We start from the raw sequence: 13,751 nt of genomic DNA, 5'->3' as shown, positions 1-13,751 counted from the left end.
CCTTGTGCCTTGTGCAATCATTATGGTCACTATTCTCATTGTTTCCCTTGTCTCGATGAATTTTGTGATTTCCTTCAAGCACTTTGCGAATACGAGGCCACTCGTAGTGGGTTACCTACTCCTCTACCCGTGGATTTTGGTACCACTAGTACACCAGAACAGGGGGACTCTGGTTCCACCATTATGATCCCTCTCCTCGATGTCAAGATGATGGACTCCATGGTCCATATCCTTTACTTTTCATCATCCATGATTTCCTCACAGGAAAACCTCTCATAGGTTTCTACACGCACTTCTATCCAACCTCCTTCGTTGGAAGACTAGGTCTCAACATCGTTAGATCTTCCATCTACTAGCTCGTCGTCTACCAGTTCAGATGATGCATATGTAAACCTTCTTTGTCGAGATGATGCACCAGGTACCACAACCACATCATGTAGTTAGTATTCCTTTCATCTGCCCATCTTCCATTTCGAAGAGGAGATCAAGGAAGTTATGTCTACCCCTGATTACCCTTGGGACGATATGCACCATCCTGCGTACTTACTTCCATATTTGGAGTACACCACTCTAAATACATCGAGTATTCCCATAGCATACTGGGGGGAACATAGGACCCTACATATCCTTGTCATCCTTTGGAGAATCTCGTGCCAATTTGGGTTGAGATGTTTGAATCCCTTTTCGAGCACTTAGAACACAATGGCACTCCACAAACTCCTCCTGCTAGGGGGCATCATTCCCATGTTTGTATACCAGATCAATCCCCTCCATACAATATGTTTAAGGGAAGTACCATTCTTGGGGGCATGATAGTTTTCCTTGGGACATCAGCTCAATTTATTAACATAAATCTCGGACTAAATCCCACTGAATCTAGGTATGGTCGATTATCCTCCCATTCCTTGGATAGTTTGTCCTACCGTCATTTCTGGCGAGCCATATTCACATCGCATATCGTAGATGTTTGATACCATATCTTCAAATATTCTACTCTATGTCATACCACCTTTACCACATAGTCCCCATGTTTGACTTAGTGGGTGAGGATGATTCTAGACCTCCTCTAGTAATTCATTCTTGTTTTTCTCTTCCCTTAATTCTTCACCAGGAACCATCGTTCCAAGAAGCATTAAGGCCATATTTAGACAAGTAGGGCCACTTGCCTAAAAGTCACAGATCCTAATTTAGAGGCTCGATTTGGCCGTTATGATCTCCACAAGATTTAGGGCCTTCTCCTCCTCTCAAATTGGAGGGAAAACACCCTTTTATAGGAAAACCCACAGTTTTTCTGTCGCACATTGCGACCAGACTATAGCTCAGTTTGACGAACCATCAACACCATTGGAAATCTCTCATCGAGTACTATAATGGGTTTCTCTTTGTTTTTGGCAATTTGACACTTCACTCGGAAGCCATTTTTCTAAGAAGGGTCACTTCGTTGCCTCTTAAAATTGAATTTCTTCATAAGTGACACTCGTACTTTGGGGTCCATCTTCCCTTGGCACTTTTCATCTCAAGTGTCGATTTTTTACATGAGAAAGCATCATTTTCTCATGTTTTCATGGTCTCCACCGAGCCTATTTTGTGTGGCAGCGTCATCGAGTAACCCTTGTTCAAATCATCCGCGATGAGTCACCCTTGCATCCATGGAGTCTGTTTCGTATCCCATTATATCATGTCAAAGTATTCCATCCATATTTTCATACCATTCATCCCATGTTTCCTATTTCGGCCTCCAATCATAATGTCCACCATCCACTCCGAAGTCAAGTCAGTCGTTGCCAGGTCAACCATGCAATTTATGCTCTAATAAGGGCAGTCGTCTGTTTGTCCCTCAGTCCCATATTTTCCATTGTCCCTAGTGTCAATCCACCAGTCACATTACTATTTTCGATCGTGCCTTAGTTGAGGATCCTCATTGCCCCACCTATGGCAGGCCCTATTCTGTCGACATCAACACACTATTCTAGAATGACCTAGACGATGGTGTATCTTGGTTCCAACTTCCACTCTTGTTCGATGCCTCAAATCAAGCAAAGAGAATCATCATTTCCCTTTGAATTGGTTGTTTCATGCTCGTGATTTATATACTTGATGGTCCAGTGATGCAGCAGATTGGACCAGTGATTCCCGGGTGTGTGTGAGATGTTTCAGACCTCATGAGGGGGTGGCCTTTCATGTAGCCCCCCACATGCCTGGATGACTTCTTATTATGCTATAGCCTCAGATGTAGTTCTATAGATTTGAAGGGTTCAATTTCTTTCGCTTGCAATGTTCAAATCATGCATGTCTCCTTTATATGATCCATTCAATTTTGCAGACCCTTCTCCGTTCAGTAGGGATTCTTTGATTGTTCTATTCTCCCTCCCACCCATTTTTCGAGGGAAGGGCCATTATATCTCATGTACTCATATGTTATTGTATTCAGTCCTGGCTCATGTTTTATCGAGGAGCATTATGTATATGGGACACATTGTATTATTTTATGGCTCAGTTATGCCAACATATCATATACCATTCAACATGTATTTTATTGCTCAATTTCATGTTTCTGGGCACATCATTATTTTTGTACTAAGTTATCTTGGTGGGTATAGGTATGCCTCCCTCGCCTCACCAAGATCTGGTACCACAACATAAAAGGATACTTGCATTGGTCTCGCCCCCTCTGTCCCTGTCCTCTTTCACTTCAGCTTCATTAGTCTCTCTCTCTCTCTCTCTTTGACTCCACTTCGTTTTCTAGTGATTATGTCCTTACAACATACTTTGGTCATACATTTTTCTCCTAACACTCGTACGTTGGGGGGCAATCTGTTATCACAAAAAATTGATCATCTAGCCATAATTTACTAGATGGGTCGAAGTACACCATGTAGGGCCAATTTTACCAAAGTAAAATTTCTTTCACTGTGAGAAATTACTTAATAAACCACATTTGTTAAGCAATTTATAATTAAACCCATGAAGAATAATTAAGTAAATCACTATTTATTTAATTATCTTCTAGGAATAATTAATTAAACCATTGTTTAATTAATATTCCTTGTCACATTTGACCCAGTTATGAGAAATAAATAGATAAATCATTAATTATCTTATTTTTTCTCTAGGAATAATTAATTAATCACTAATTAATTATTATTCCTTGTCAAGTTTGACTAAATCCGTCCGGAATAATTAAATAAATTCCTTAACCATATTTCTTGAGATGATAAATAAATCATTTATTTATTTATTATTTCTAAATAAAAGTTTAAATACATTTTCCCTCTAACCAAATATAATAAAATATTCCAAATGGTTATTTCTAGAATGGGGTTAATAATATTTTATTATTGCTCATTATTTGAGGATAACCTAATATTTTGTTATAAATAGAAGGGTTTTCCATTCATTATTCACTTTTGATTATTTTCATTGTTGCACTCATTGTTGTAGCTCCGGCTATTATCATTGTCGCACACCATCTTCTTTTTCATTTGAGTTCCCATTGAGCTCAAACATTTTATTTGCTGGGTTTTATACATTATAGAGGAGAGAGACTCTACAAAAGCTGAAGACATTTGAGGATAGCCAAGAACCCATCCCATAGAGGGGGACTGGTAACATTATTTGTTCCCTTCATAGGTGTTGTTTAATAAAATATATTCTTTATATGTCTGGTTTCCATTGGATTATTGAAGTTATTTGCATTTGTTTTACTATTCCATTTTGTTGTTTAACTATGATTGTGGCATAGATCAGGGCTTTGGCAGGTTTTGTTTCTATAATTTCCTGCAAATCTACAATGTTTAGCAGCCATTTATATTGTTAGGATTGTTTATCATCCATAGTCTAAAGTGTTTCCTTTTCGTACACCTTCAAGGAGAAAACACAATAATACATATCCTAGAATTCCAATCATCCACAATCACACTCTAAGCGTATGATAGTTGTCCCTCACAACCCAAAGGCTTGTATGAAAATTTCTCTATTGAATTAGCCAAAAATCAAGTCTTGATCGATGTGGAGGTTATTAAGGGACCTTTCGACTATAATATCCTACCAGGATGTAGTTTCATGTATGCCATTAAAGTAATCTATTAATTTGTTTATCGTAGCATGAGATTCCCCCATAATGGGAAGATTATCACTATCAACCAGTTGAAATAATACAACCCAAAGCTTTAGGTTTTGAAAATTCCATTTCCTCAATGGTTGGAAATTACACATCACCTCTTCTCACTAATATTAGTCCCATAATCTACAAAAATTCCTCTTATATTGGGGCATATTATGGCCCACCACCTATTCCTACCACACCTAGCACCTCTCAAGTTTGCATGGTGTCCGAGTCTAAAGCTCCTTAGCAACCTAGTCCCTCCTTCCAGTAGCTAGCTTCTTAGTAACATGCTACCAAAAATTCAACCCACGTAACCATGGGTGTTCCCCCTGGTTACTATCCATTTGGTCAAAATCCATTTCTTATTCCCACCATGAGTAGTCAACACACTCGTGATGGCTATGTTGAATTTTCCTAACCTTAAGTTGGGGATTCTAATTTGGTACTTGGATCCTCCTTCTTACCCTCCTCCTAACCACCTTAAACCCTATATAACTTTGATTCCCATCCAACCTATTTTGATGGACCCTTCCATTTCTTTAGTTCCAACGCAACTGCAACATAAGTCTACTCTTGCTGTGCAAGCACCTTGTAAGGGGGGGAAGCTAGTGGAGCACTAATAAGATAGTTTTGGCCACGACCGCTCAATCTTCTACACAAAGGTGAATATTTCAGTGTGATTTGTGTTATATCCAGGGTCATGCCACCACCAACTGTTCCAATATCCCCGAGTTAAAGGGTCTCATTAACTTAGATGAACTTCAAGCAGATCCAATGGTCCCCAAAGTAGAAGTCTCCCTTATTGAGTCATCTAAGAAAAATAAGGCATTATGTACAAACTTCCCATTTTCTTTGTGTGAAATATACAAACATTATTCACACCATTACCCTCATATTCCACTTTTTCATGACACACTCATCATCCTTTAAGAAATCAAAGCTGGTCGTAGTTGAATTTCCACTCGTCTACTTATGACCCCCAACACCTCTTCTATCCTAGGGTAGGGAGCCAGTCCATCCATCATAGAGATTGGCCCCCTTGATGTAGAGATGGTAGAAAATACCATACATATCCTTTATTTTCAATTATCTATGGGATCAATACGTTGAGACCCCTTGGGAGAATCTGACTATGTACATTTAGATATACCTCCTGTATCCGATATCAATTTAATATCAACATCGGTGGAACTTTAGTTCACTAGTCATCAATTTATTTCATTCAGATAAACCTTTATCGTTTACATCACGTGGCTTTATAACAACTACTTGTATAGGAGCCTAACCAAAATGTCTGCAAGGGTGCAATTGAAAGGCACAGAGAATTACCCCAACCTCTTTCACCATAGCCTGATAAAGGTTATAGTACTCCATTAGTTGACAGAGAAGAACATGACATGGGACACCTCCATTGAGGGATCCTTTAAAATGCATATAACCACTTCACCAAGCTAGCACCAAACCATGTCAACGCAACCCATGGAGGTGGGGTCATCCAACAAACACGATGAGGTTTCCAAGGCACCTAGGCATGAGGTGACCAAGACTTATCAGAGAGGCATAAGGCTTGTGTTTCTCCTCAAATTGAGGAAGGGGCTAATCCTACTACATCAACAAAACAAGGATCACCATCACATCGTGAGGCTTCTTTGCATGGTGAGGAGCCCATTGAGCATGAATTTGACCTAGTTGACTTGGAGGCACAAGACGAGAATCAAAACCTACAACAAGTCATCAAAGAGAAGGATTCTCAGATCATGGAACTCAAGGACAATTTGGCAAGGGCCAAATTCATCACTTCATTCCTTGAGTAAGAAAACAATCAACTTAAGGCAAAACAACTAGTCATGGAGAAAGATCAACTCAAGGCCAAGAAGCAAGAGATGAAAGGCAAGGTAGTGGTGGACCATGAGGAAACTAAGCATCATGAAGGACATATGGCAAGGAAGAGACCAAGGACAATGGGTCTTAGGAAGGCACTTAAGAGGGAAAGAGAACACAAGTCACCAATGGAAGAATTGACCTTTAAAGAGAGGATTTCCATGGAAATAAATGAGGACATGGAGTTTTGGCTTGACAAAGTCAATTTCCACCTTGAGAAGCTCCTTGACAAGGCCAATAAGGATAACAAGTTGCAAAGGTAAATGACCATCCACTACCACAAGGAAAATCAACTTTGTAAGGGAAAAATCAAGGAGTTGAAGGCCAAACTAGATGAAACCCTAATCAACCAAGAGGAGAAGGGTAAGTTAGATGTGCTTGCTGATCATCATCAGGCATCTCTAGACAAATTTTGGGAGGATTTCGAGAAAATTTTGTGTTTTGGTGCAGACTTGCAACTTTTGGCAATTTCAGTCTAGAAGCGCAGTTGCGCTTCTTCCCCAAGGCTCCGAATGATGGAAACTAAGAATTTTTGGAAAGCTTATGAACCCCTCTCAAAACCCATTTTCCCACTTTCCTGGTCCAGGGCTCAATTTTTGAGAAATTTTCAAAAAGGAGGCCAAAAATCACCTTTTGCCCCTCCTTTTCCATTTCGCTGCGCACCTGGAGACACCTTGGGAGAATGTCCATATATCCACAAAAAATGGGTCATTTTGAGTGAAAAAAATAATATAAAGACATATAAATCTCTCAGATTTCTAGAATAGGTTTCAGATCTTGATTTTGTTTCAGCGAGGCACTCAAAAATGACTTCCAACAGCTCGCTGCGCACCTAGAAATTTCTGAGATTTTTGTAAAATATTCACTGTGTAATTTTTTGTAATTCCTAGTTCGACTTTGGTAAAAGTCAAAAGGGTGATGTAAATGATTAATATTAGTATAAATATGATGTAATAGTGGGTGGTTAGTCTTTGTAAATTGTTTTGATGTAAATTTGGCCTCATTTATGAGAGAGGTTGGAGTCAAAGTTAATTGTAGAATGATATGAAAATGGGGCACTTAGGCTTCTTGTCTAACTTACAAGAACCTCTCCCACTTCCAAAGCTTAAATATTCCCAAGTCTTATTGATTAACCAATGCGGAATTGAGAATATGCTTGAAAAGATAGGTGTATGCTTATATTTGTTTTAAAATGCTTATGTATGTTTATGTGCTTTTAAAATTATGTTGTTTGTGTTGATATGTAAATACATATGACAGTAGACAAATGCAACAATAAGAAAACACATAAGACAACAATTTAACATGGAGTTCACCCAAAACTCTTGGGCTACGTCTCCTTGAGATCTGGTCAACTCAACTAGGCTCTCTGGGATTATGGAAAGTCCCTTTTTTTTTCAAGCTCTTGGCTCGACTCCACTATTTTACACAGAAACAGTGGGCTCAGAACACCATCTCTCCCTGGATCTGAAGCTCTCGGCTTTTTGGCTCTGGATCTGGCTTTCCTGGGCTCTCTCTCTCGGCCTCTGCATACCTCTGTGATTCGCTTGACCTCCAAGCGATCCTTGGCAACCTTCTAGTGACCTTTTGCAGCTCTGCTTTTAGCTTTCTCTAGCTGCTTCTGCTAGCTTCTTCCTCCCTGTGTTCTCAATCGTGCTCTCTGGCTCTTTTGAGGCATCTTCTCGGCTTTTTGGCTTCCATGGCCATTTCTCTATGATTCATTTTCCCTCTGCGGCTCTGTCGCTTCAAAATGCATCATTTCCTATAAAAAATCCTACTGCAGCGTGGCATGATGAACAAGAGCGGTTACAGAAGGAATCAGGGCTGTTTCATAGGTGAAAATCCGAAAAATGGAGAGAATCCCATTACACAGAGAATTTCTGCAAAAACACTATCGGGCATGATTTACGGATGTGAAATTCCATTCAATTGCCCCTAAATCCCTATCAGGTCCGCCATTAGGCGTTATATTGCATCACATTAATGTGTTGTGTGAGATCTCTAATACACAGGAAAACCTTCAAAAACCCGACAAAATCCGTCCTATCAGACTTCAAAATATTATTGCAATCGCCCTAAAATCACATCAGGTCCACCTTTGGCTACTATCGCAATCCCCACCATCGATATGGGGGATCTCCGATCAATGGTCGATATGCAATCTCGGGCGGCTGAAGGGTACGGAGGTTAACCGCCCAAAAAGGTGGTTTTCCTCTCTCCTCCTCCAGCCACACGTCGTTCACTGATGGGATCAGGCAAAGCTGGCCCAATGCCATTTACCACTTGAGGCCTGCCTGAAATCTTGCTTACGAAACTCAAATTTCATTAATTGCGCCTTTATTTCCCCTTCGGGTCTGGCTGTATCACTTTGGGGGGCCTTTTCCTTTGTATTTTGATTTTTTATGCTGAAACATGCTTATACACGGGAAATTCCCTTTTTCCAAAACTCAAATATTATGATGCCGGGTTTATAAAACCCATCGGGTCTGGCGATCACATGTGAATGTACTATCGCCCCTTTTATTGCTGCGATACGACATTGTGATGTGATATATCATAATCGCTCGTCGCATAGTCCCGGGGGTTTGTCGCTTGTCTCATGCCATCGCCGATGCCGATCCACCGATATCGGCGATTGGCATATCACATTGGCCCGGGGGTCCCTACCTTATGTTATATGTGTAGGCCCGCCTTCGACCCAATATGTCGGGGATCGAAAATCGGGGTCTCTCCCCTTTCCACTTAAGTCCATCTTTTGGACCTCCTCTGATGCGATTTCCCTTTATAAGGGTTTTTTTTTGCCCATTTTAGGAGATTTTGCCTCTTTTTCTAAGGAACAAAGGGCATCTTCTTTTGGTGATGACTTCTGCATCCTGAGTCCATTTTTGCCCATTCAAGTTGCAGTGGATTCATAATGAAAATATCTCTGCAATGGGGATCTTTCCAAGAACTTCCTTGGACTTTCTTTTTCCTCTGTGAGGAACACTTAGACTCAGGAGTGTTTCCAAAATCCATTTTGGATCATAGAAGTTGTTTTTAACTTCCCTAGACATTAGGGTTTGGTTAGAACACCTCATGGAAGAGTTCCTAGATTCATGGATTCGACCCCTGAGAGTGGGGAGATGTTGTTTTGGTCTTTATGTATCAATTTCTCAGTCATAGAACATGTTTGATTTTAGAGGAGAGAACAATTGTAGCTTGTACTTGGACATTTTCTGGAAATCAAAGGACACAGTTTGCAGCTATTATCTAGGAATTCATTTGTAAGTTTGTGATGTTGTTTTTTCTTTGTTATAGATTTATATGAAAGATATTCATCTTCTCTTTCCATTCATCAATTCTTCAATAGTTTTCCTTACCGTTTATAAACATGATTCTTTACATTAAGCTCTGTTTTGATGGAAAAATCATTATGTGTTACTTTCTTTCTTGCTTAATGAATTCATGTTTCATGCTCATTAAGACCTTTAGCTTTTTCTAAACACTACACTACACTGACAAACCCTAAGATCCATCACAAACATATTTTTACCTTGCTCCTTTATATCTTTGCTGCTCTAACCCTTTGATCCTCTCACCTAGCTACCTAGTTTTTCTTCCTTATCCAACATCAAAACCATAAAAACTTAAAACCTATCTGGGCCTAGAATTCCTAGCCTAAAATATATTCATTTTCAAGTCAATTCATTGGCTATGATCATAGAGAGAGCCCTCTATGGTTTGGTAGGGCTAGCTACCAAACTAAAAGCTTGGTTTGTGGTTACCTCCTTCGATCTCTCTTCTCAGCCTTGGGACATTGTGAAGGATACCATTTTGGCGCCATTGCAAGGGAAATGAGAGATCATATCTTCCCTAGGAAAGAATGACAAGGATCAGATCTGGTTGCTGATGGTGGAAAATGGTCATACACAGGAAGGCTGGAATCATTCACCTGGTGAGTCCAAATCAATTTCAAATTTAATTCAAAGACTCCATTGGAGGATGAACCTTACCAACAGAAAAATGAAAGGACAATATGGGAAGATCATGTATTCAAGTTGGAATTTTATTCAAGACTTCATGTTCTTTGTCATAAATTATTTTTTCTCTTTTCTAGAGAATGTCAAGAAGGTTTTCCAGAGTATACTATATTTGAGAAAATATTCACTTGCATTTGATTCCTTTCCTTTGAAGATTGTGAATACAAATTTTAATCTTGATCATGACCCTTCTTTCGAATCTTATGATGAACATATTCAACTTGATGAGCCTCAAGAGATCAAGACTAATCCTATAGCTTTTGTACATACTCCCACACCTTGTAAAAATTTAGATAGATATAAGCCACTCTTCTTACCTCATATACTCCATGATTTACCTGAAAATTATTACAAATATCTTCCTAGGTTTGCTGGAGAATATGGTAACATCACTGTTGAGAAACCCCTTAGATTGATTGATTCCTCCCTTTGGTATCAGTCTCTATCAGTCAAATTATACTAAGTACCTCATGCATTTATTGAGGATTCATCGTTGCCTCAGCCTTAGTGGGCTCTCCTTTTCCGAATTCAAAACATATATTCTAAGGGAGTAGCTGATCTAGATCATGAGAGGAAGGATGCTATATATCACAATAAGAAATAAGAAATAAAATATAGAGAATAAGATAACACCCAAGTCTTTATTAATGGAATGAGAAAACATTTTACATCTACATCATGGAACACTCAATGTCCTTTTAAAAGGTGAGGCCCATTATTTATAGTAGTTTCAGTGCCTCCTTGAGTTAAATCATTAATACCATGAGTGGATACACATTCCATTTGGACCAATCACCCCAACCCCCCCCCCCCCCCCCCCCACCCACCAAGGAAGTAATGGTCCCCATTGCATAAAGTTCCCTCATTAGAATATTTTGTTGAATGTGTCTCCTAGTGAGTTAATTTCCTTGATAAATAAGATATGAGTCAATGAATAAAATGGTTTTGTGTGGTTAACCATAACCATGGGTTTATGGATGACCCTTAACCATCATGATTACAATATGCCAAGTTACATTAAAGAGAAGGGTTTTGTGTGGTTAACCCATAACCCATGGGTTTGTGGGTGACCCATAATCAAGTCCTGCTAAAGGCAAGGGTTTTGTATGGTGAACCTATAACCACGGGTTTGAGGATGACCCATAACAAAGTGATGTTGATGACAAGGGTTTTGTGTGATTAACCCATAACTGTGGGTTTGTGGATGACCCATAACTAAGTGATTACATTATAATTCCAAGTGCTAAGAAAGAAAAGAGTTTGTTTGTTTGTTTTTGTTTTGTTTTTTTTGTTTTTTTTTTGTGTTTGACCCATAACCGTGGGTTTGTGTATGACCAAGAACCAAGTTGGTGATGGCAAGATTGGAGAAGGGTTTTATGTGGTTGACCCATAACTATGGGTTTATGGGTGACCATAACCAAGATGATTACAAAGCATCAAGTGTCGATGAAGAAAATAATTTTGTGTGGTTAACCCATAACCATGGGTTTGTGAATGACCCAAAACCAAGTTCCCATGAAAATAAAAAAAAAGGGTTCAAACACTAGTGACCCAATATCCATAAGCTTTATCAAAATGTTTAGAGATGGTCTAGAGGTGTCCTTTAATGGATCTCCAATGGTTTCACCAATGAAAACAAACTTGTGGGGGTTAGACCCTTTTGGACCAAGATTCCTAGTATGCTCAGATGCACTAACCTTAATATAATTCTTATCATTGTCCCAAGCACCACCATTGTTGGAAGCAGAAATCACAACCTACACACTATATACAAGAGCACCAAAAAGGACCACTAATAGAGTTTCCACACAAAATAAAGTGGTTACAATGAGAGGTGTAAGAATCACAATAAAACAAAGATGACTAATCTTATTTAGAGAGGAATCAATTGATATCTTCACACTAGTTCCATAATCTAGCTTAGCATGACCTTTGATCAGACCAGGGATGGTGTTGAATTTCCTCCAAACATCTTCAACCATTTTTAGGTCTGCACTACCAAAAAATTTCATTTTCATTGTAGAGAACCAATAAGGAAATATTTCCCCAAAAATTAAACCAATGAAAACTTTTGGTGTTAATACATCAACAATTTGAATTGCCACATGCCTGAAAAAGGTTCCAAACAATGCATGTGATACCGATGCAACTGAAGGAATAAAAAAAATCATTTCCATTGGTAGTAGTAGTGTTTCTAGCTGCATCAAGTGCATCAGTCCTTTCATGGGTCTTGTGACTCATTCCAGCCATCTCAACAATTCCACCAACATTGTCGTTGATGGGTCCATATGCATCAATGGCCAATACCATTGCAATTTTATTGAGCATGCCCAAAGTAACTATTGCAAAACTATACAGGAAAACCAAACTAAAACTGACAAAAAATCTTACTGCAATTATAAATATGGAAATACCAATAGCTTTGTATCCCAAATCCAACCCAAATATAACATTAGTTGCCTCTCCAGTCAATAAAAATTCCAATATTCATCACTACTATGGAGATAGTAAGCATCTCTTTTAATGAAGGCTCAATTTCCTTCATAGCCTTGATCTCAAATATGTCAGTTGCAAAAAAATTGTGATTAAGCAAGAAATGATATCCATAAAACTAATGGGCAAGGGGTAGCACATGTCAGTAAGATTGTGTGAGTTTCCAAATGATGATATGGATGCAACAACCAGAGTTGAACAAGAAGATTCAACATAGGACCCAAATAGTTTTGATCCCATACGAATGATAACTCTAACATTGTCACCAACATTATCAATAATGATAGTTGGGTTGTGTAGATTGTATTTGGGAACGTTTTTCTCAACCTCACCATCAAGATCAACACCTACATTTGCTGCTTTGGTGTACATACCACTAGCTACTCTACCAAACAACACCAAGGAAGAATCTCCAAGACTATAACCAGTAATGGCTTCAAAACAACCCTCCCATTCATATCCATAGTTCTAATTTAAAATTTTAATGGAAACATAAAGCACTAACAATCCATTTTCAACAAGCAAAATGCCCATAACAACACCAAATTGAAAGGCATTAACGAAAGTTTTCCCACTACCCTTCATGACTTCTAGTGTTGTTCTTACATTTGCATAAGTTGCAATTTTCATTCCAAGATAGCCAAAAAATATAGACATTAAAGAACCAAGCAATAAATATATTGTGTTGAAAATGGTATTAATTAGGGTTGCCTTACACACCACATATTTGTTGTATGTGTAAGGATGAATTATAATACTGAATTTGTTCACTTAACCAAGGAATAGAAATATGAGGATGACAAAGCAGACCATGAAAATAACCATGTATCAATACATGGTTAGTAAAAATGAGTTTTTTTCCTTTAGAGACGACGCTCTAGATTTATCCGCATTTATTGACGACATTGTGGTCATTCAACCCATCCTCTTATTCAATTAAGTACTAAGAGTAGACATTATTGTTGTTGCTAGGGGTGTGTGAGTGATTAGGTGCCACCTTAATGTGGGACACCAGAAACCAGTGAATTAAAGTGAATGAAATACCCACAATGAAAACCACCAGAATTAAGACCTCTATTAGGGTTTCAATGAGAAGAGGAACCCCCATTGTTAGAGACCTAAAGTAAAATATAGAGCAACACAATCTGAAACATTACTAGGAGAAGAAAATAATGGGGAGAATCCCATAGAAAAATGAAGTAACAATGATTTAGATGTTCATTATGAAAAATGAAAATCTAAATCAATGAATG

At 38.6% G+C, this 13,751-nt stretch overlaps 1 pseudogene; it reads right to left on the bottom strand.

The window, feature by feature from the left end:
• Positions 1 to 11,474: 11,474 nt before the first annotated feature.
• Positions 11,475 to 13,404, bottom strand: LOC149196223 (pyrophosphate-energized vacuolar membrane proton pump pseudogene; annotated as a pseudogene).
• Positions 13,405 to 13,751: the final 347 nt, after the last annotated feature.

The sequence above is a fragment of the Pinus tabuliformis genome, chromosome 2_2, assembly GCF_031772625.1.
Source record: "Pinus tabuliformis cultivar Carrire ecotype Pingquan chromosome 2_2, CPIR1, whole genome shotgun sequence".
NCBI classification, from domain to species: domain Eukaryota; kingdom Viridiplantae; phylum Streptophyta; class Pinopsida; order Pinales; family Pinaceae; genus Pinus; species Pinus tabuliformis.
Note: the sequence above shows the minus strand (reverse complement) of the source record. Positions and strands in the feature narration are given on the sequence as shown.